Genomic DNA, 23,059 nt, shown 5'->3' with positions numbered 1-23,059 from the left:
CCGGTGTCAGACAGGAGGATAGCGGTGTCTTGTACAAGTTGGTTAATTAGACAAGTCATTCAGTGTGTTCCTGTGAGCAGCGGAAAGAAAGGTCGGTAAGGATTATGAATGGGTGGGGGCCAGGGAGTGCATAAAACTGCCACCAGATGACCGGGGCAGAGAGGGCAAGGGGATGAAACTCAGATCTGGTAGGTGGGGGCGGGGGTGAGGAGTGTCCCTCATATTACTCACGTTGGCCATACCTTGAAGCTGAGCGCTCTGCATACCCAGGACGTTCTTCTGTATAATCTAGCCTATCTGTATACATTAGCCTGTCTTTTGTACACATTAGTCGGTCCTCTGTATACACTAGTCTGTCTGTATACACTAGTGTATACAGATAAGCTAGATTATACAGAAGAACGTCCTGGGTATGCAGAGATGGAGGCTAGAGTGTATACAGACGGACTAGTGTATACAGAAGACCGGCTAGTTTATATAGGGAGGCTAATGTGTGCAAAAGACAGGCTAGTGTATACAAATAGGCTAGATTATAGAGAAGAACATCTTGGGTATGCAGAGAGAGAGGCTGGGTTACAAAGAGAGGCTGGTGTATGCAGACTTGCTAGTGTATACAGACGGACTAGTGTATAGAGAGGCTTGGGTATACAGAGAGCTAATGTATAAAGAGCAGCTAGTGTATACAAAAGACATCCAATGGTATACAGAGAGACTCGTGTATGCCGAAGACCGGCTAGTTTATACAGAGAGGCTAAAGTGTACAAAACACAGGCTAGATTATACAGAAGAACGTCCTGGGTATGCAGAGATGGAGGCTAGGGTATACAGAGAGAGAGACTGGGTTACACAGAGAGGCAGGAGTATGCAGACTTGCTAGTGTATACAGATGGACTAGTGTATACAGTAGACCGGCTAGTTTACACAGAGAGGCTAATCTGTACAAAAGACAGGCTAGTGTATACAGATAGGCTAGATTATACAGAAGAAGGTCCTGGTTTATGCAAGAGATGGAGGCTAGGGTATGCAGAGAGAGAGGCTTGGTTACACAGACTTGCTAGTGTATACAGACGGACTAGTGTATACAGAGGACCGGCTAGTTTATACAGAGAGTCTAATGTGTACAAAAGACAGGCAATTGTATACAGATAGGCTAGATTATACAGAAGAACGTCCTGGGTATGCAGAGATGTGGAGGCTAAGGTATACAGAGAGAGAGAGGCTAGAGTACGCATACTTGCTAGTGTATACAGATGGACTAGTGTATACAGAGGACCGGCTAGTTTATACAGAGAGGCTAATGTGTACAAAAGACAGGCTAGTGTATACAAATAGGCTAGATTATAGAGAAGAACGTCTTGGGTATGCAGAGATGGAGGCTGGGTTACACAGAGAGGCTAGTGTATGCAAGCTTGCTAGTGTATACAGACGGACTAGTGTATACAGTAGACCAGCTAGTTTATACAGGGAGGCTAATGTCTACAGAAGACCGGCTAGTGTATACACATAGGCTAGATTATAGAGAAGAACGTCCTGGGTATGCAGAGATGGAGGCTAAGGTATACAGAGAGAGAAGTTGAGTTACAAAGAGAGGCTAGTGTATGCAGACTTGCTAGTGTATACCGGTGGACTAGTGTATACAGAGAGGCTTGGGTATACAGAGAGCTAATGTATAAAGAGATGCTAGTGTATACAAAAGACAACCAATAGTAGACAGTGAGGCTCGTGTATACAGAAGACCGGCTACAGAGAAGCTAATTTGTACAAAAGACAGGCTAGTGTATACAGATAGGCTAGATTATACAGAGGAAGGTCCTGGGTATGCAGAGATGTAGGCTAGGGAATCCAGAGAGAGACTGTGTTACACAGAGAGGCTAGAGTATGCAGAAGACCGGCTATTTTTTTTACAGATAGACTTGTGTATACAGAAGACAGTCTGGGGAATTCAGTGAGGCTAGTGTATGCAGAGAGGCTGGGACACCGAGACTATTGTAAAAAGAAGGCAGGCTAGTGTATATCGATTACGGGCACCTGTATACAGAAGACAGAGAGGCTAGTCTATATTGAGTGGCTAGTGTACACAGAGAGATTCATGTATACAGAAAAGCTAGCGTGTAAAGAAAACAGGACTTTATTTTTTGCTAATGCAACTACTTCTGAAACATGTAAAATGCTTTTTTCATATTTTGGTGCTGTTAAAAAGTGGTGTGTTGTCAGTGGTGATATCAATGTGACAGTTAATGTGGAGAACTACAACTATTCAAAATAGAGCAAAAGAGTGCTAAAGTTTATTTTGTTAAGTCATTGACTGATAGACGTTGAGTAATTGGCCATTATTGGTTTGGCAGTACATGGTTTATTTTGATGTAAGATAGATTCTCTACTTATAGCCGAGTTTTACACGACTTTATTATTAGCATTATTCGCATTATTCATATATATTATGCAGAGTGTAAGTATTGCAGTGAGACGATATTGCTTTTAAAAGATTTGTATTATTATACATAGCATTGTTAGCAGACCAATAGGACAATTTACATGGCTTAATATTGCAGAGCGTAATTTATCAGGAAAGAGATCCAAAGCGTTAGTTGCAGTAGTTTCATAAAACTGAGAAATCGTTGCATTACTCTAAATTTAAAAGTTGTTCCGGTAGCACTGAAAAGACGATATTAGATGAGTGATCTACACATTTCGTTTACTATTTCACTATACCGGCTAAATGTTAATATGTTAATATGTGCTGCGTGTAAGGTAGAAATTAGATGGTTTAGTGTGAGCTGGTTTACCAGGATTTAGAGATAGTAATCTGTTTATACTAGTAATAAATATAGCAAAATAACTATAACGAGTTTAAGTGGAAATACGTGAAAAAACAGCAACAACGTGTGTAGGTTTTTATCAATCAAGTTAATTACGTGTCAGCAGCTAAATATTCTGCAATAGCAGAGATTAAGTATTGCAGTCGAAATGAGATCGGAAGCGATAGTTGCAGTAGCTCCAAAAAAACTGAGAAATCATTTCATTACTCTAAATGTAAAAGTTATCCCGAGCAATTAAACTGTTCACGGTAGCATTGCATTACTCTTAATATGTGCAGCGTGTAAAGAAGCAATAAGATGGTTTTGTATTATCCTAAAATTAGCAGTATACGTAATAAAGGTGAGTAGGTAACCTGGATTTAGACATAGCAAACTCTATAATCTGATTTAGCAAAATTAGAAAGGATAATATTGAGACAGTATATACAGGTCGAGTTTAACTGGAAATACACAAAATATCTAGCTTACCTTTACATTGTTCAATAGAGCATTGCAAAGTAATACCAAGGCAGAATGTCGGAATAGCAATTAGATGAGATGATTGCTGTAATCATGAAATATCAGCAACGCCTAGGTTTCTATCGGATGAGAAAGTATAATAACTGGCAAAGTATGACATGGCAAAGAGACAAATTGCATTAGAGATGTGAGATGGACATGAAATGTCAATCCCCATTGGTTACTTACATGTAAACGCGGCTACATACAGCAAAGTGTGAGCTAAGCAGCTAAAGGGTATTTAAGAGTAAATTGACGTAGCTTGAAAATTCCAACGTGTAAATCGTTCCATTAATTATGTTACGCACGAAGACGGCTTACACTGACTGTTTTCCGTTTCCAATGGTCATCGGCATAATGTTTCAGTAACCATGAACATTAATAGTGATAGACAGCTTACATTAGGATGTATGCATGATGTGAATGTAAAATGAATGTAAAATAGTTGCATTATGTGTTATTAATGTAATCAAACTGTATTCCTATGCTTTGCTACTGCAACCACTTCTCAATCAAGTAAACCGTCCCACTGCTTTTCTCACATTTTGCCGCTGTTAAAAAATGTGTTGCAAGTGTTATGTGTTACAAATGGTTATCAGTGTGACAGTTAATGTGGAGAAGAAGTAATACACAAAATAGAGTCAGAAAGAGAATCCTATTGCATAGAGGTAGCGAGAGATGGTTGCATTAATCTTAATGTGCAGTGTGTAAAAGGTTTTAAAAAGATGGTTTTGTGTGACTTTAGCTTTAACGTAAAATTAGCTGTAGACATTATAACTTGTTACAATGATTTAGAGATAGTAATCTCTATAAAATAATAATAATAAGTATAGCAAAACAAATTACGAAAATTTTGAGGCAGTATGTATAGGTCGAGATATAGTGAATACACAAAAGGGATCAAGGGATAGTAGCAAAGTCAAGGGATAAATGCAAAGGTACTCTATTTAACAGTAAATTGACGTAGCTTGCAAATTCCAACGTGTAAATCGTTCCATTAATTTTGCTGCGCACGAAGACGGCTTTCACTGACTGTTTTCCGTTTCCACTGGAAAGAGAATCCTATTGCATAGAGGTAGCGAGAGATGGTTGCATTACTCTTAATGTGTAAAGGTTTTAAAAAGATGGCTTTGTGTGAATTTTGCTTTAACGTAAAATTAGCTGTAGACATTATAACTATGGTTAGGTTTACAATGATTTAGAGTTAGTAATCTCTATAATATAATAATAAGTATAGCAAAACAAATTAGGAAAATATTGAGGCATTATATATAGGTCGAGATAAAGTGAATACACAAAAGGGATCAAGGGATAGTTGCAAAGTCAAGGGATAAATGCAAAGGTACTCTATTTAACAGTAAATTGACGTAGCTTGCAAATTCCAACGTGTAAATCGTTCCACTAATTTTGTTACGCACGAAGACGGCTTACACTGACTGTTTTCCGTTTCCACTGGAAAGAGAATCCTATTGCATAGAGGTAGCGAGAGATGGTTGCATATGGCAGAAAGACGGCTTATACTGCTTTTCTCACATTTTGCTGCGGTAAAAAGAAATGTTTTGTCACTGTGTTTTAACTGTGACAGATAAGGTGGAGAAAAAGAAGTAATACAGAAAATAGAGTCAAACAGTGGAAACGTTTATTTGTCATGACAGCTGATACTGGTTGAGCAATAAAACTGTTTTATTAAGATGTAAGACTAGTTTTATTCTCTACATATAGGCTTTTCAAAGAGTTGTATAATATAGGCGACCAATAGGACATTTAAATGGCTTAATATTGTAGGGAGGAAGTATCGCTGTTCAAAGGTAAGAGATTGAAAGCTTAGCTTGAAAATGGCCGAGAAATAGTTGCGTTAGTCTAAATTTAAAGGATATGCCGGTACCAATGAGAAAGCTTATATTAGACTAGTTGATCTTTGCATTACACAATCCTATTATTATTATTATTATTATTAAGATCATAGTGCAGAGAGATACTCAGTTAATGTCAGAGATACTCGGTCAATGTCAGAAAAGCAATAAAACTGTTTACATCGTTAGAGAGCGATAGTTACATTACTCTTAGTATGTGCAGCATGTCTGGTAGCAAATGGATGGTTTTGTGAACATTTTGCATTAAGGTACAATTAGCGGTAGAACTCATGGAAGTGAATAGATTTAAGCGGATTTTGAGATAGTACTCTCCATTTCTAATAAGAAATAAAGAAAAATAAGTCAGGATGGTGTGTCAGGACTGTCACATACTCACAGTCCCGGTACAAATATGCAAAATAGAGCAAAAGAGTACATGGTTTATTTTGATGTATGATAGTTTTATTGCATGCTTGATGTGGATGATTAAAATCGTGTAGTGATCTATATTTAGCATAAGAATGAAAAGGCATAACCTGGCAATGAGACAAACTCCATTAGAGATGTGAGCTAGATGAAATGATGAGATGTCTCTGTATAGCCCAGATTGTCTTCTGTTATCACTTAGCCTACCCTCTAAATTCTCTAGCCTCTCTATATACACCAGCATGTTTACACTAGCCGGTCTTCTGCATACAATAGCCTGTCTTCGATATACACTAGCCTATGTTCTGAATACACTAGCCCGTCTTCTGTCTTCTGTATGCCCTAGCCTGTCTTCTGTATACATTAGTCTCTCTGTATAAACTAGCATCTCTGTATACCCCAAACTGTCCTCTGTAAAAACTTGTCTCTCTTTATAGCCTGTCTAGCCTTTCTTCTGTACACACTAGCTTCTCTGTATACACTAACCAGGCTTCTATATACAATAGCTTCACTCTATGCACTAGCCTCTCTGTATAATCTAGCCTCTCTATATACCCTCTCTCTATATATAGTGTTCTGCATCTCCGTAGTGGTAGCCTCTCCGTAGAAGCCAGCCTTTATTCTGTATTCACTAGCCTTTCTTCTGTATGCTGTAGTCTTTTATATATACTAGCTTCTCTGTACACCCTTGCATCTCTGTAATACACTAAACCCTCTGTATACCACAGCCTGTCTTCTGTATACACTAGACTGTAAACACTAGCTAGAATACACCAGCCTGTCTTCTGTACCCACTAGAATCTCTGTATACACTACCCAGTCTTCTGTATACACTGTCAGCTTGCATGTATACCCAAACCTGTCTTCTGTATACACTAGTCTCTCTATATCCACTGTCCTATCTGTATACACTCGACTCTCTCTATACACTAACCTCTCTATATACACTAACATCTTTGTATATACTAGCCTCTCTTTAAATTAGCCTCTCTGTGTACCCCAGCCTCATTGTTTACTCTAGCATCTCTGTATACTCAAGCCTATCTGCTTACACGAGTCCGTATTCTGTATTCACTAGCCTGTATTCACTAGCCTTATATATACTAGCTTCTCGCTTCTCTGTACACTAGACTCTCTGAATACACTAAACCCTCAGTATACCACAGCCTGTCTTCTTTATACATTAGACTGTAAAAACTAGCTAGAATACACCAGCCTGTCTTCTTTACCCAATAGACTCTCTGTATGCACTACTCAGTCTTCTGTATACACTGTCAGCTTTGATGTATACCCAAGCCTGTCTTCTGTATACACTAGTTTCTCTATATGCACTGTCCTTTCTCTATACTCTCGACCCTCTCTATACATTAACCTCTCTATATACACTAACATCTTTGTATATACTAGCCTCTCTTTAAATTAGCCTCTCTGTGTACCCCAGCCTCACTGTTTACTCTAGCATACTCAAGCCTATCTACATACACGAGTCTTCTGTATTGTGTATTAACTAGCCTTTCTTCTGTATGCTGTAGTCTTCTATATATACCAGCTTCTCTGTACACTCTTGCATCTCTGTAAACACTGTGTAAACTAACCAGTCTTATGTATACACTCGCCGACTGTATACACTAGACTCTCTGAATACACTAAACTCTCTGTATACCACAGCCTGTCTTCTGTATACACTAGACTGTAAAAACTAGCTAGAATACACCAGCCTGTCTTCTGTACCCACTAGACTCTCTGTATACACTACCCAGTCTTCTGTATAGAATGTCAGCTTTCATGTATACCCTTTCTGTATACACTAGCTTCTCTATATGCACTGTCCTTTCTGTATACACTCGACTCTCTCTATACACTAACCTCTCTATATACACTAACATCTTTGTATTTGTCTTTAAACTAGCCTCTCTGTGTACCCCAGCCTCACTGTTTACTCTAGCATCTCTGTATACTCAAGCCTATCTACATACACGAAACCTGTATTCTGTATTCACTAGCCTTTCTTCTGTATGCTGTAGTCTTCTATATATACCAGCTTCTCTGTACACCCTAGCACTGTAACAGTACTAGGTTCCTGTATTACAGAAACAGAACACCAGCAATAAGGTGTATACTGTGCAGGAGGCACACAACACCGACTCTAACTTCTGCACTGCAGATGCATATATTGCAGAAATTTAACACCAGTAATAAAGGGTAGCTTCAGGTGTGTACTGTGCAGGAGGCACATAACACCCACTGTAACAGTGCTAGGTTCCCAAGCAGTAAAGACACTGTCCCTGCCTATAGTCCACTTTCCCTGACCACCGCAACACACTATACAAGGCCGCCGCGCTGGCGGCCTTATATAGTGGGGGGTGTGTACTAAACCCCCCTGAGCTATAATTGGCCACAGGAATCCTGCCTGTGGTGAATTGTGGCTCTCCTCACAGAGGATGCCACATCTGTTCTTATTATATAGAACCTATTATGCTCCTCGTAAACTTTTTCAGTTTGGCCGAACGGCCGGACGCAAGTTGCCCCCGGTGCGGGAACATGGGGGGAGACATGATGCACATGTTTTGGAGATGCCCGAAGTTGATCCGCTACTGGACAGAGGTGACAGGAACCATTGATCGGGTGGTTGGAACCTCCACCAGGATGGAGGCGAAGTATTGTCTCCTGGGATTAGTTGAAGGAGTTGGAAACCCGGGAAGTAGCCAGATGGCAGTTCTGAGATGCCTATTTCAGGCAAGGAAACTGATTGCTCAACCCTGCTTAGCCTCCAATGTTGGCAATGACTTGGTTTTTTTCGCTTGTTTCCCAAGATGACCATGTTGGCGTTTGTCAAGATGGTTGAGGGTGCCCGAAGAGATCGCCTATGGCCCCATCACCTTGAAAGTGCCTGATCTTGTCTGATCTCGGAGGCTAAGCATTGTCGGGCCTGATTAGTAACTGGATGGGAGACCAACTGGGAATACCAGGTGCCGTAGGATTCTTTTTATGTTGTTGGCGTTGACATGGTTTATTTTTTCCGCTTGTTTCCCAAGGTGATCATCTTGGCATTTGTCAAGAGGGCTGAGAGAGTCCAAAGAAATCTCCTATTTCCACATCCCCCTGAAAGCGCCCGATCTCATCTGATCTCAGAGGCTAAGCAGGGTCCGGCCTGGATAGTACCTAATTAAAGGTGCCGTAGGAATCTTTTTATATTAATGGCTTTGACCTGTTTTTCTTTCGCTGGTTTCCCAAGGTGACCATTTTAGCATCAGTCAAGAGTTTTGAGTATGTCCCAAAGCGTTCGCCTGAGGTCACATCACCCTGAAAGCGCCCAATCTCAGAGGCTAAGCAGGGTCTGGGTCAGATGGGAGACCGGCAGGGTCTATGTTGTTGGCGTTGAACTTTTTTTTTTCACTTGTTTCCCAAGATAACCATCTTGGTATTTGTCAAGAGGGTTGAGAGTGTCTAAATAGAACACATATGGCCACAACACCCTGAAAGCGCACAATCTCATTGATCTCGGAGGCCTAGCAGTGTACGGCCTGGTTAATACCTGTATGGGAGACCATCTGTGAATACCAGGTGCCGTAGGCTTCTTTTTATGTTGTTGGCGTTTACCTGTTTATTTTCGCTTGTTTCCCAAGGTGACCATCTTGGCGCTTAACAAGAGGGTTGAGAGTGCCCAAAGAGATCACCTACGGCCCCATCACCCTGAAAGCGCCCAATCTCATCTGATCTCAGAGGCTAAACAGTGTCGGTCCTGGTTAGTACCTGGATGGGAGACCGCCTGGAAATACCAGGTGCCATAGACTTCTTTTTTTGTTGTTGGCTTTGAACTGTTTTTTTCGCTTGTTTCTCAAGGCGACCATCTTGGCGTTTGTCAAGAGGGTTGGGCGTGTCTTGAAGAGAACGCTTACGGCCACATCACACTGAAAGCACCCGATCTCGTCTGATTTCAGAGGCTTAGGAGCATCAGGACTGGTTAGTACCTGGGTGGGAGACTGCCTGGAAAGACCAGGTGACATAGAAGGATCTGGTCTGGTTAGTGTCTTGATTGGGAGATCGCCTGGGAATACCGGATGCCGTAGGATTCTTTTTATGTTGTTGGCTTTGACCTGTTTTTTTTCCCTTGTTTCCCAAGGTGACCATCTTGGCATTTGTCAAGAGGGTTGAGAGTGCACAAAGAAATTGCCTACGGGCACAACACCCTGAAAGCGCCCAATCTCGTTTGGTCTCAGAGGCTAAGCAGGGTTGGGCCTGGTTTGTACCTGGATGGGAGACCGCCTGGGTTTTCCAGATGCCGCAGGCTTCTTTTTATGTTGTTGGCGTTGACTTGTTTTTTTTGTTTGTTTCCCAAGGTGACCATCTTGGCGTTTGTCAAGAGGGTTGAGCGTGCATTTGATCTCAGAGGCTAAGCAGGGTTGGGACATGGTTAGTACCTGGATGGGAGACCGCCTGGGATTTCTCGATGCCATAGGCTTTAGTTTTAAGTTGTTGGCATTGACTTATTTTCTTTATTTTTATTATTCTTTTATTAAGTAGAACAACATAAATATAACAGTCAACCATACAGCATGACCCAGGGTCACAATTACATGCTAACAAAAAATAGGCAGCCAATTAACTCTGGGTTCTCAGAGGGGAGTCCTACAGTTTCATGCAGAAAATAGAGAAACCCCACCTCCGACATGTAGTACAGTATAACTAGTGCAGCTCCGTTCGGACAAATGTAATCATGGAGAACAACTGGGACCACAGCGAGCCAGCTTATCATGACCTACGTGAACCAGAGTAAAATATGAGCCGGTCATGTCCAGAACCCTGGGGTTCTTCTGGGTCCCGAAGGCTAGTAAGGAGACAAGGCATAGTCAAAAGGGAGGACGGGGGAAGAAGAGAGTGCAAAGACGGAGAGAGAGGAGGTGGGGGGATGGCGACGGGGAAAAAAAGAAAAATAAAGACAAAAAGGAGGGGGGGAATGCCACCCAGGGCAGACATGGCCTACGTAGGTAAACGTTAGATGTTCAGTCGTTTTCTGGGACGGAGGCACTGCTCACCTCCCGAATGTAGTCTCGAGTACCAGTAAAATACCTCCAGGGCCTTCATGTAACACTAAATGCCTCTTCAGTGTTGTGAAGGGTGGCGGTCAATTCTTCCATCCGGAGAATATGATTGACTTTGGAATACCACAGCACCTTGGATGGGGGCTGAGGCTGCCTCCACAGTGCGGGAATGCAGGCCCGGGCGGCATTCAGGAGTTGCATCGTGAGGGTTTTTTTTGTATTTTCGAACAGGCTGTTCGGTCAAGTGTAGAAGGCACGCTACTGGGAACCCAAAAGTTCCTCAAGGTCGGGCATGCCCAGAAAAGGTGTCCCATGGTCCCCATATCTGAATTTCACCTCCAACAAACATCCGGGATCGATCTATCCATTTTATTCAGAAGGTATGGGACTCTATACCAGCGTGAGACTATCTTGTATCTTGATATTGGTTTGCGATGGAAGCTTTATGTACTAAGGTCAGGATCTTCCCTATCTGTTGTGGGGTAAATGTGATGCCTAAGTCCCTCTCCCATTTGTGGATAAATGGTGGGGGTCGACTCCTCCTCCTGACTACTCAATAGGTTGTACAGAAGGGAGAGGGTGTGTCGCACAGGTTCCCTTTTGTGACAGATGGATTTATAGGGTGTCAGGTCTCTAGGAGTGTAGGGGGCCCTTTGTATGGCCAGAAGAAAGTGACGAAGTTGATAAGCACTAAACAAGTCAAGCGGAGGGTCAGAAAGCTCGGCGACAGTTTGCGTGGTCGGGAGCCTTCCCATGGGCCACACCTCTCCCAGACGCTGTTTCCCCACCAGTGTCAACTGTCGCAGTTTCTTGTTGGTAAATCCCGATGGGAAGTCTGGATTACCTATAACCGGAGTCATTGGTGATGACAGGGGAGCAATGTGTGTGCAGCGGAACAACCTCCGCACAACAGCCAACGTAGCTCCCACTACGGGGTGACCTCTGAGGTCTTTTGGTAGGGAGGACAGGAGCCACGGGGAGGTCAATAGGGGAATGGATCCATCCTCAATCTCCATCTCCACCCACTGCTTGTGTGGGCCATTACAATGCCAATCAACGACTCTCGCTAGCAGAGTCACTCTGTAGTATTGTCTGAGATCTGGGAGACCCAGACCCCCCTTGTCCTTTGGTCTGGCAAGCAATTGCAAACGGGCTCTGGGCGGTTTGCGCGCCAAAATAAAGTCCCGGAGCAGCACCTGCAGTTGTCTGAAAAAAATTGGGGGTAACCGGATCGGTAATGTCTGGAACATGTATAAGATCCGAGGGAGGGCCATCATTTTTAATGCATTACAGCGCCCGAACCAGGTCAGTGTTAAAGCATGCCAGTTTCCCAAATCAGATTTCAGTCTATCCAGGAGAGGGACAAAATCAAGCAGGTACAATTGCGCTAAATCGGCTGCGATGTCAACGCCCAGTTAACGTATAGATTTTTCAGCCCAGTAGAATGGAAAAGAGGAGCGGAGCCTCTTGGCCTCACCATCCGGGACCGATATATTCAATACAGCCGACTTGGCGCAATTGTTTTTATAGTTTGATAGGCTGCCGTGTCGCTGTAGAGACGCAAGTATTTTGGGAAGCAAAATGTGTGGATTGGAGATGGAAAAAATTAGATCATCAGCGTACGCCGCAATTTTGTGCTGTGCCGAGGGTTTGGATATGCCAGTAATATTCGGGTCATTCCGAACGTGACACATAAGTGGTTCCAGTGTCAGAATAAAAATTAGGGGAGACAGAGGGCACCCCTGCCTCGTCCCATTAGTGATGGGGAAAGAGTCCGAGCACCACTCGGTCACCCGTACCGCTGCCGATGGCGTGGAGTAAAGCGACATTACCCAGCTCATCATGTTGGGGCCAAGACCTATATGTTCCAGGGTGGCCTGCATAAAGTTCCAGGCCACCCTGTCAAAGGCCTCCTCCGCGTCCGTTGACAGCATAAGCAAGGGCCCTCCCTGTACATGCGCCGCATGGATTAAATTGAGGACTCGGGCCGTATTGTCTCTAGCTTCCGACTCATCTCGTTTGATGTTGGAGGCGAATAGAGTCGGGCCTTGTTAGTACCTGGATGGGAGACCGCCTGGGAATACCAGGTGTCGTAGACTTCTTTTTATGTTGTTGGCGTTGACCTGTTTTTTTTTCGCTTATTTCCCAAAGTGACCATCTTGGTGTTTGTCAAGAGGGTTGAGAGTGCCTGAAGAGATTGCCTATGGCCACATCACTCTGAAAGCACCCAATCTCATCTGATCTTGGAGGCTAAGAAGAGTCGGGCCTGGTTAGTACCTGGATGGGAGACCACCTGGGATTACCAGTTATTGTAGACTTCTTTTTATGTTGTTGGCGTTGATTCGTTTTCTTTTTTTTGCTTGTTTCCCAAGGTGACCATCTTGGCATTTGTCAAGAGGGTTGAGAGTGCCCAAAGAGATCGCTTACAGCAGCATCACCCTGAAAGAGCCCTATCTCTTCTCTTTTCTGAGGCTAAGAAGGGTTGGGCCTAGTTAGTACCTGGATGGGAGATGGCGTTGGAATACCAGGTGCCGTATTCTTCTTTTTATGTTGTTGACATTGACCTGTTTTTTTTTTCACTTGTTTCCCAAGGTGACCATCTTGGCATTTGTCAAGAGGGTTAAGAGTGCCCGAATAGATCACCTACGGCCCCATCACCCTGAAAGCGCCCAATCTCGTCTGATCTCGGATGCTAAACAGTGTCGGGCCTGGTTAGTACCTGGATGGGAGACCGCCTGGGAATACCAGGTGCCATAGGCTTCTGTTTTTTTTGTTTTTTTATTTAGTAGTATGCGACATACAATGCAAAGGCAACTTCACAGAATGTGTGATACAAATAGTTATAAACAAACGATCATATTGCATGGATATCAGAGCCAATGGTAAGAAGTCTGAGGAGAATAGCACGTGTACAGCTTTGCGGTCATATTAAGATGAGATTAAAGCTCCATCTCGTTGGGATCCTCTACCACTTAAAATATTATTGATACTAGCCCTGCTACCCTCGAAGAGTTTAGATATCCATAGATAGGGGAAGAGTATTGTGTAGTAGTCAAATGGGGTCGGAACATATGTTTGTAATTTAGGGCATTCCCAGAAAATGTGGAGAATGGTGCCAGCCTGTTGCCCGCAGCGACAGCAGCGGTCAGATTGACCGGGGAATATTTTGGCCAACACCACCGGTGTACGATACCAGCGTGTGATCAGCTTATATGAGATCTCCTGATATTTACTGCAGAGTGACGACTTATGGGCGAAAAAGAGTATTCTGTCCTTCTGTGGTTTGGAGAATGTAGTTTGTAAGTCCCTTTTCCATTTAGCTAGGAAGGGTGGATCCGTGGAGGATTGTGCGTCTGTCAGGATTTGGTAGGACCTAGAGAGGGAACCACGAATTGGGCCATCATCCAGGCAAAGTTCCTCGAAGGGGTGGAATTGTCTAGAGAAGAACGAATGGTTAGGTAGTGATCCGAGGAAATGGATTAGCTGTCTAACTCTCCAGCTATCCAATGCAACAGGTACGTGCTCTAGCAGTATGGTCCCCATGGGAATCAAGCCCGTGGGTCCAAGAAATAGGGCTGCTCTCAGAAGCCCTTTCGGGGCTTGCCTGGTAAAGGCCTGGTCAGACAGGCCCGGAGGGAATCTAGGATGTCCAATAATTGGGGTCATAGGAGAAGGGAAGTTAGTCAGGTGGGAAAGATGAAAAAAACTATCCATCTCGGCGAGCGAGGGGCCAATTAACGGGTGAGTAGTCACACAGGGCTCCAATGGCCTCCCCGCCCAAGGCAGACCAGCCAGTGGAACCCGCGCATTCTCCTGCTCTAGCTTGACCCATAGCTTCAGTTCCCCATGCCGGTGTCTTATCACATATGGTCCCCCATCGGATAGTGTCCGCTGTGTACTGCGCATGCGCAGTACACAGCAACACAGATTCCGAAAATTGCCGAGCATGAACGGCGCCTGCGCACTGAGTCCAGGTTCTATCCCCACTATCCAAGTGGACATAGAGTAAGAATATAAAAGAGCCGAGCGCAGCGAGGCCGAGCCCGAAGCGTGGCGAGCGAAGCTCGCCTGCGAGGGACCCTCTAATATTCACAACCCTATGTCCGCTTGGATGGTGGGGCTACCACCTCCACTCACCGCGCAGGCGCCGTTCAGCTTCGGAGATTTTCCGAAGCTTCGTCTGCTCCGTACTGCTCATGCGCAGTACGGCGTGGACACTATATCATGGCCGGACAGTATATGGCAGAACACCGGCACCAGTCAACCACCTGTTTCATGTGCGTCGCTGTGTAATATAGAGCAGGGTCCGGGAAGCCAATACCTCCCCGCAATTTCGGTCGCAATAGCATTGCCCTACCAATACGCATATGTTTTCCGCGCCAGAGGAACTTGATAAAGATTGAGCGAACCGCATGAAAGAAAGTCTGGGGTATTTTGATAGGTAAGGCTTGTAGTAGATACAGAAGTCGTGGCATCGCGTTCATCTTCAACACATTACAGCGTCCGAACCATGACAGAGCTAGTGGGTCCCATCTTTTAAGGTCCGCTGTAAGCCCATAGGCTTCTTTTTATGTTGTTGGCTTTGACCTGTTTTTTTTGCTTGTTTCTCAAGGCGACCATCTTGGCGTTTGTCAAGAGGGTTGGGCGTGTCTTGAAGAGAACGCTTACGGCCACATCAACCTGAAAGCACCCGATGTCATCTGATTTCAGAGGCTAAGCAGCGTCAGGCCTGGTTAGTACCTGGATGGGAGACTCCCTGGGAAGACCAGGTGCCATAGAAGGATCTGGTCTGGTTAGTGTCTTTTTTTTTTTTTATTCTTTATTTACGGATTGCAGGTAATACAGAGACAAACTGTAAAAGACATAGATCCCTCAGTTTTCCAGGTTAACAAAAATACATAGTTAATACTTCGTGGGGGACCGGGGGAAACCTAACAACTTATGTCAGCAGCAGCCCCAGCCGTGGCTAGGCCACCACATTATCCCACTCTAATGATCTGGCACCCTAGTGTCTACTTATAAACCAGGGCAGTCCGCGGGGCGATCCCCCTCAAGGCCCAGACTGAGGGGCCTCTAACATCGGTCACCTTCATTCTATTGGTCAAAGAGCTCAGCCGGGACCACCCCGAGGGCCGCCAACCCCTGGCTGGGAAATCGAGGGAACAAAACGAAAAGATCCTTGCAATCACCATGTATTTTAATTATACTTGGGAGTTAGGGGGTAGGGAAAGAGGGGGGAGCAAATGGGCAGGAGAAGGGGATGGGGTAGAAAGAATGAAAGTTATAGGGGGCTAACAGTGCTACGAGGCAGACGGGGGAGAGAGTGAACCAGGGTGGTATACGAGAAGGGAGAGAAAGAAAGAGGACTCCGATGGGTTCCCACGGCCGGACCCTTCCCTCTATACACGTGCCAGAGCCTACAGATAGGATCTGTATGCGTCGGAAAACCTGAACAGGCTCCAAGACAACCAACAAGCAGTGTGCTCTTCCTCCCTGTCGCCTAACGCTGATGTGAGCTGTTCCATACTGTAGATGTCGCAAACTCTTGCAAACCAGTGAGACACCAGTGGAGCGGCCTGCTGTTTCCACATGCTAGGTATACATGCCCTGGCCCCACTCAGAAGATGTTTTAAGAGAGATTTATGGTACTTCTTGCTCGAGAGTGGGGTCAGATTGAGGAAGATCGCAGCTGGGTTGTTCTGGAGATCAATAGCCGTGAGGTCATAAATGATATTGAGAACCTGTCTCCAGAAATGGGCCAGTTGAGGGCATTCCCAGAAGATATGTAGTAACGTGCCGGCTTGTTCACCGCATCTCCAGCACAAAGGGCTGTGACCGGGAAACATAGCCGCCAGGACAGTGGGGGTCCTGTACCATCGGGTCAAAATTTTATAAGCTATTTCCTGGTATTTACTACATAGGGATGACTTGTGCGCAAAAAGAAGCGCGCGGTTCTTCTGGTCTGGCGAGAGCCGGACATGCAGGTCTCGCTCCCATTTTTCCACGAACACCAGGTTACCCTGGGAGAGTTGGTCCAGTAGGATGCGATATGACAGGGAAAGAGACCTTCGGGTCGGTCCCTCTCCTGAGAATACCTCCTCAAACGATGTTAGGGGTCTGCGGAATTCGCCACTGTTTGGCAAAGATTTCAAGAAGTGGGAGAGTTGGGAAAGCTTCCACTGTCCCAGGGCCGTGGTTGCTAACGCCTCGTACATAGTGGAGACCGCTGTCCACGTCCTAGGGCCAAGAAAAGAAGAGGCCCGCACAAGGTCCCAGTCAGGGTCGAGGCGGAAAGACTTTTCCGTCATGCCGGGTTCAAAGCGTGGGTGTCCAATAATAGGAGTCATGGGCGAAGGGAAACTGGGCACGCCCGTCAGGGTAAAATATCTGTCTAGCTCTTGTAACGTTGGCTCAATGTGTGGGTGTGCCCGCGTCGCTCCCGACCAGCCCGGTCCACTCCAGGGCAAACCCTCAAGTGGAAATGGTACGGATTCATGCTCCAGACGAACCCACAGCTTATCCTTCAGGTGTCTGCACCAGTCAACTACTCTGTTCATGTGCACCGTCGTATAGTACCATGCCGGATCTGGGAGGCCAATCCCTCCCTTGTCTTTTGGTCTGAGCAGTAATGTTCGGCTGAGTCTTGGAGGCCTGCCCTGCCATACGTATCGAATAAAGATGGAGCGCATGGCTTTAAAAAATGATTGGGGGATTTTTATCGGTAAGGCTTGTAATAGGTACAAGAGTCTGGGCATTACATTCATTTTGAGCACATTGCATCTCCCAAACCAAGAGGTCGCCAACTTTGACCACCTCTCTAGATCTACGGCAACATTTTTTAGAAGCGGCTGGAAATTCAATTGGAAAATCAGATGTGGGTCCGGGTGAACCTTGGTACCCAGATATTGTATAGCCCCAGTTGCCCAACGAAAGGGAAAATTAGTGCTTAGACTCGTCTGGGCGTTGGTAGACAGGGAGACGTTGAGTGCTTCCGATTTCTGTAAGTTAATTTTAAAATTTGACAGGGTGCCATATCGTCTTATTTCCGCTAAGAGATTCGGCAATGTAATGTGAGGCTCTGAGACATAGAACAAGAGGTCATCTGCAAAGGCTGCGACCTTATGGTGGTGTGAGAGGGTGTCCAGTCCCTTGATGTCTATGTTCTGCCTGATGTGGTGCAGCAAGGGTTTAAGCGATAGGACAAACAAAAGGGGGGACAACGGGCATCCCTGCCTCGTTCCATTGCCAATAGTGAAACGCGACGAGGCAAACCCATTGACCCTAACCATCGCCGTCGGTGACGAGTAAAGAGCTGTAACCCATGAAAGCATGGGGGGGGGGTACCCCCAGGCTTCGCAGGGTGGCTAGCAAAAAAGGCCAGCTCACCCTGTCAAACGCTTTTTCTGCGTCCACAGAGAGCAACATAATCGGTAGTTTAAGGCGTCTGGGGCGTTCTATAACATTGATTGTCCTGGTAGTGTTGTCTCGGGCTTCCCTGTTACGAATAAACCCCACCTGATCCAGAGGTATCAGGCGTTGGAGAATGGGCGCCAACCGCTCCGCCAGTATCTTAGTGAAGAGCTTAAGGTCGCGTATTAAGGAGATGGGCCTGTAGTTCGCACAGAGAAGCGGATCCTTCTCCGGCTTGGGTATGACCGAGATGCTTGCCTGCAACAGCTCCGGTGGAAAGGTCTGGCCCTCCAATAGGGCGTTAAAAGCTGACACAAACGGCGTGGACAACAGGGAGAGGAAGGCCTTATAATAAGGGACCGTAAACCCATCTGGGCCTGGTGCCTTGCCCTTGGGTGAGTCTCTTAACGCTGCCGACAATTCCTCCGGGGAGATAGGTTGCGAGAGAAGCTCTATCTCTTCCTGTGTCAGCGACGGGAGGTTTGCCGAAGCTAGGTACTCGTCAATGGCCGCTGTGCCGGCCTGGAGGGCGTCTCCTGAGTCCCGGGGGTGCAAGTTATAAAGGGCTTCATAGAAAGATCGGAAACACTCCGCTATCTCCCGTGAATCATGAAGTTTGGCACCCGAAGGGGAGGTCATGGTTGGAATGAAGGACGCTTTGCGTTGGGCACGCAGGGAGTTCGCTAGGGACCTACTACACTTGTCTCCATATTCATAATACGTCCTGTGGACCCACATGAGTCTGGTTCTAGCCTGAAAGAGAGAGAAATCTCTGATTTGTTCTCTAAGATCTCTCACCTCCACCTCCAGCGCAGCAGTCGGCTGGGATTTGTGTCGTTGTTCACACGCATGCAACTTGGCAATAAGTTTGGCGAGAGCCTCAATTTTGGCCACTTTGAGTCTATGACCATGTTAAATAAGAATGCCCCTAATGTAGCATTTATGAGCCGCCCATAACATGAGGGGGTTGGAAACAGAATCACGGTTATGATCAAAGTAACTTTCTAATTCCCTAAGCAGGTCTGCGTGGGTCTCAGGGTCCTTCAGGAGAGACTCGTTCAGTCTCCACCAGGACTGACCACACGACTCCTGTTGTAGCTTCAGCATCAAAGAAATCGGGGCATGGTCAGACAGGGCTATGTGGCCTATCTGAGCGTCTGTGACCGCCGGGATAGCATTGTGGGCGACTAAAAACATATCTAGGGGGGGCGTGTCCGGCAGCCGACCTGGAAGGACGCACGTTGTGAGTGCTCTCCTTCAGCCCGCCGCTACAAGGCACTTATTCGGGGACTAACCTGCGCCTTATGGGGAGATCACGGGCCACTCGTTCCTCCTCACTCCGGGGAACGCCCCAGCCTCCGCCGGGACCCGCCACGGCCTTTAAAAACTACTTTCAGCCGCCCGAGGCCTTGCCGGGCGGCGGAAGCAAGATGGCGCCGGACGGCGCGGAGCCTCTCGGACGGACTCCTCCGGCCCCCTCTGACCTCCGGACGGACGCCGCACATCAGCCCCCGCTCCCCCTGGAGCCCGCGGGGGAGCGGGAAGCCTTCTGTCACCCCTCGGACCCTGCTCTGGACTGCTGGGAGGCCCCGGATGGGCCGGCCAGGGATCCACTCCTGCTAGGCCGCAGCGACAAGATGGCGCGGATCGGGCGCCCGACGTCCTCCCAGGTATGCCAGCCTTCTCCCCTGCCTGCAACCGCACAGCCCCTGTCCCGGCCTGCCTCCTCCCAGGACGCTTTGCAGGGTAGGCAATGCACAGGAGAGGCCACCCAGGGTTCCCCATCTTCCGCTCCCCCCTCTGTGCTCTGGGGGGAGCAGGCCGCAGATCCACCACCCCCCCTGCTGTATACCCAGTGCTCAGAGGCCTTCCCCCGCCTTCTCCGCTCAGCTCCTCTCCCGAGCACGGCCCTCAGCTCATCCCTGTCCCCCACATCCCCGGGCATCTTGGAGGACTCTCGGGAGTGCTCGGACTGTCCCCCTAGTGGGGATGCTGGAACGCCCCTGGCGACTGTGGGGGGGGCCCCAGTGACAGGGCCGCGGCCTGCCTCTCCTAAGGCGCAGAGGCCCCCTCGTTCTCGGGACTCTAGTGAAGTCAGGGCCCGTTCAGATGTCACCCCCTCCTATGCCCAGGTGGCCCGGGCCCCTGGCCGCCTCCGAGGAACTGCCCAACTGGACCCCTCACCCTGCCCCCCCCATGCTACCTCCTGGGCTGACCCCGGGGGACCTCTGCCATCGTGGCCCCCCTCTCCCACCCGGGAACTGCAGCGGGGCGACCCGACTCTCCATTCTCCGCCCTCCTTGTCTTCATCTCAATGCCATGAGGCCGTCCGTCCTGACTGGCAGATATACCTGCAATCTATGCCGACGAAAGAGGACTTTAAACAGCTTATTACGGAGGTTCAGGCCACTTGCCGCGCTGAGATCCAGTCCCTGCACACTGGCCTCAAACATCTATCTGACCGTGTGGAGATGGTGGAAGAGGAGGTCCAGGAGACCAAGCTGGCGGTCCACCGTGTTCAGGTGGAGACCTCGGATCACCGTCTCCTGCTTCGGGATATGCAACGCCAAGTGGAAGACCTCGACAATAGGGGCCACAGAAACAACATTCGCATTCGCGGCCTGCCTGAGTCGGAGGGCGCCGAGGACCTTCAGTCTTCACTGCAAATGCTATTCAACGAGATGTTGGGGGAAGACCCGGACAAGCACATTGAAATGGATAGAGCCCATCGGGCCCTGCGACCCAAAGGCCCAGCCTCCAAACCCAGGGACGTTATCTGCAGAATTCACTCCTTCCCGCTCAAGGAAGACATTATGCGCAAGTCCCGCACCATCCGAAATCTGGCCTTCGATAACTCACCGATTCAGCTTTATCCGGACCTCTCCTGGATCACACTCCAAAAACGGAGGCTGTTGCAGCCTCTTCTCAGAGCCCTGCAAGATAAGAAAGTTCTATACAGATGGGGCTTCCCCTTCAGCCTGACCGCGAGACACCAAGGAAAATCGGCAACTCTCCGCTACCCGGAAGATCTTGTCCCCTTTTGTGACACTCTCGACATCCCTGTCCCTCATCTGCCTGATTGGGATCTGGTCGCCTCTCCCCCTCCGATGCCGGTGATCTGGCAGAAAGTCCCTTCGGCCAAACGGCGCAAAGGCCCGGATCCCCACCGTGGATCACCCAAGCGCGACTGAAGTACTGGCCCTGTCCAACGGACGTCTCCCCTCTACGGTTTTTCTTTTTCCCCTATTTTTTGGGGTTTTGCTGCTTTTTTCCCCGATTGCCGGAGCTACATGTTTTTCCAGTTTTTATTCCTCGGGCTGGCCTAGGTTGAGTCTCGGACCGGATCGACTCCCGGGTTACTGCCCCCCCCTGTGGTTTTCCACTTGTTGGTTCCTTTGGTGGAGTGGACTGTTGGTGCCTCCCTAACCCGACTTTTATTTCATTTTTGGGTTGGGGAGCCGATAAGGAACCGTGCGGATCCGGTGTCCCTATAGGACCTCCGGACCCGTTATTTGACAATGTTTTCTTTTATTTTGTACTGTGTTTCTTTCTCTCTTTTTTCCTCTCTCTCTAGGCTCTTTCCTCTTCTTGTTTCCTCAGAAGTGCCATGCCAGTGGTCCTCTCGGTTGCCGTCTCTCCTCCGGTGGTCACCGCTCCTCCCGAGGCACCTGGGCCTCCAACAGACCGAGCTAAGTATGCCCTATGCTCTACCCCCACTTGACCATGGCTAAGATCCTGTCCCTTAACGTTCATGGCCTCAACTCCAACAAAAAGCGGCACCTGGCACTCAGGGAGTTCCGACAGGCGGGAGCGGATATAGTAATGGTCCAGGAGACGCATTTCAACCGGGGAGACTCCTTTGCATTTGCCTCCAGGCATTTCCCTCAGGTTTACCAGGCCTTCAACCCGCGGAAGAGAGCGGGAGTAGCCATTCTTTTCCGGCAGGGAGTTCCCTTTACCTGTACCTCCGTGCACCTTGATCCACGGGGCCACTACATTATACTCCGTGGTCTGTGGCGTACGCAGGCACTGACCCTATGTGTCCTCTACGCCCCCAATGCCCATCAACATAAATTCTTATCTAAGGTGTTTTCCCGTTTGTTTAAGACACCCCCCGGGCTCCTGGTGATAGGGGGGGACTTCAACCTTACTCAGTCCGCACTCCATGATCGCCTGGTGGTGGGCCTTCGGACGCCTCAGGCTAGGACCCTGAGAGACTCCAGGCTCTTCCGCCAAATTACCAGACGGCGGGGTCTTTTTGACGCCTGGCGAGCTTTGCACCCGCAAGACCGCCAGTACACCTTCTTCTCCGCTCCCCACGGCACGCACTCGCGCATTGATAACTTTTTTGTTAATAACACGACACTGCGGGCAGTCCAATCTGCAAATATACTCCCCATCTCCTGGTCAGATCACGCCCCCATAACTTTGACTCTAGCGCTAGACTCCCCCCTTTATAAGCCCTGCACCTGGAGGCTGAATAATTATCTCCTACAGCATGCTCCGGCAAAGGCAGAGCTGGAGTCTTCGCTCCGGCACTACTTTGTTGAGAACGACACCCCAGACATTTCACTTCCTACCCTCTGGGCCGCCCATAAGGCTGTCATCCGGGGGCGCTGTATAGCTCTGTCTTCAGCCTTGAAGCGGGACGCACAGGCCGCCAGGTTGCTGGCGGAAAAGCGACTTAAGACCCTTGAGGCCCGTCTCTTGGTCTCCCCCTCCGTCCCCACCCTTAAGCAAATCGTCCAGACTAGGCAGACACTTCGGGACCTGGCGTTGGGATCGGTTGAGAAAGCTCTGGTCCGCTTACGACAACTGTACTATGACAAGGGGAACAAGGCGCAGTCGCTACTGGCCCGGAAACTGGCGGACCGTACGGCGACCTCTGCCCCAGCCCAAATTAAAAATAAGGGGGGGGACCTTTTGACTCACCCCCAGGCGATAGTAGATGCGTTCGCGGACTACTATACTGACTTGTACAACAGACCGGACATCCCCCACAATCCCCCGA

General features: G+C 47.7%; 4 pseudogenes; all 4 read left to right on the top strand.

Moving 5' to 3' along the window:
- The first annotated feature begins 8,458 nt into the window (after positions 1-8,458).
- LOC143949548 (5S ribosomal RNA) lies at positions 8,459-8,577 on the top strand (annotated as a pseudogene).
- Positions 8,578-9,271: 694 nt separating this feature from the next.
- Positions 9,272-9,390, top strand: LOC143950077 (5S ribosomal RNA; annotated as a pseudogene).
- Positions 9,391-12,837: 3,447 nt separating this feature from the next.
- Positions 12,838-12,956, top strand: LOC143948348 (5S ribosomal RNA; annotated as a pseudogene).
- Positions 12,957-13,279: 323 nt separating this feature from the next.
- On the top strand, positions 13,280-13,398 carry LOC143947197 (5S ribosomal RNA; annotated as a pseudogene).
- The last annotated feature ends 9,661 nt before the right edge of the window (positions 13,399-23,059 follow it).

The sequence above is a fragment of the Lithobates pipiens genome, unplaced genomic scaffold (assembly GCF_037356315.1).
Source record: "Lithobates pipiens isolate NorthernLeopardFrog02 unplaced genomic scaffold, aLitPip1_a1.2 Scaffold_30, whole genome shotgun sequence".
Taxonomy (NCBI): Eukaryota; Metazoa; Chordata; class Amphibia; order Anura; family Ranidae; genus Lithobates; species Lithobates pipiens.
This window is presented reverse-complemented; position numbering and strand designations above follow the sequence as displayed.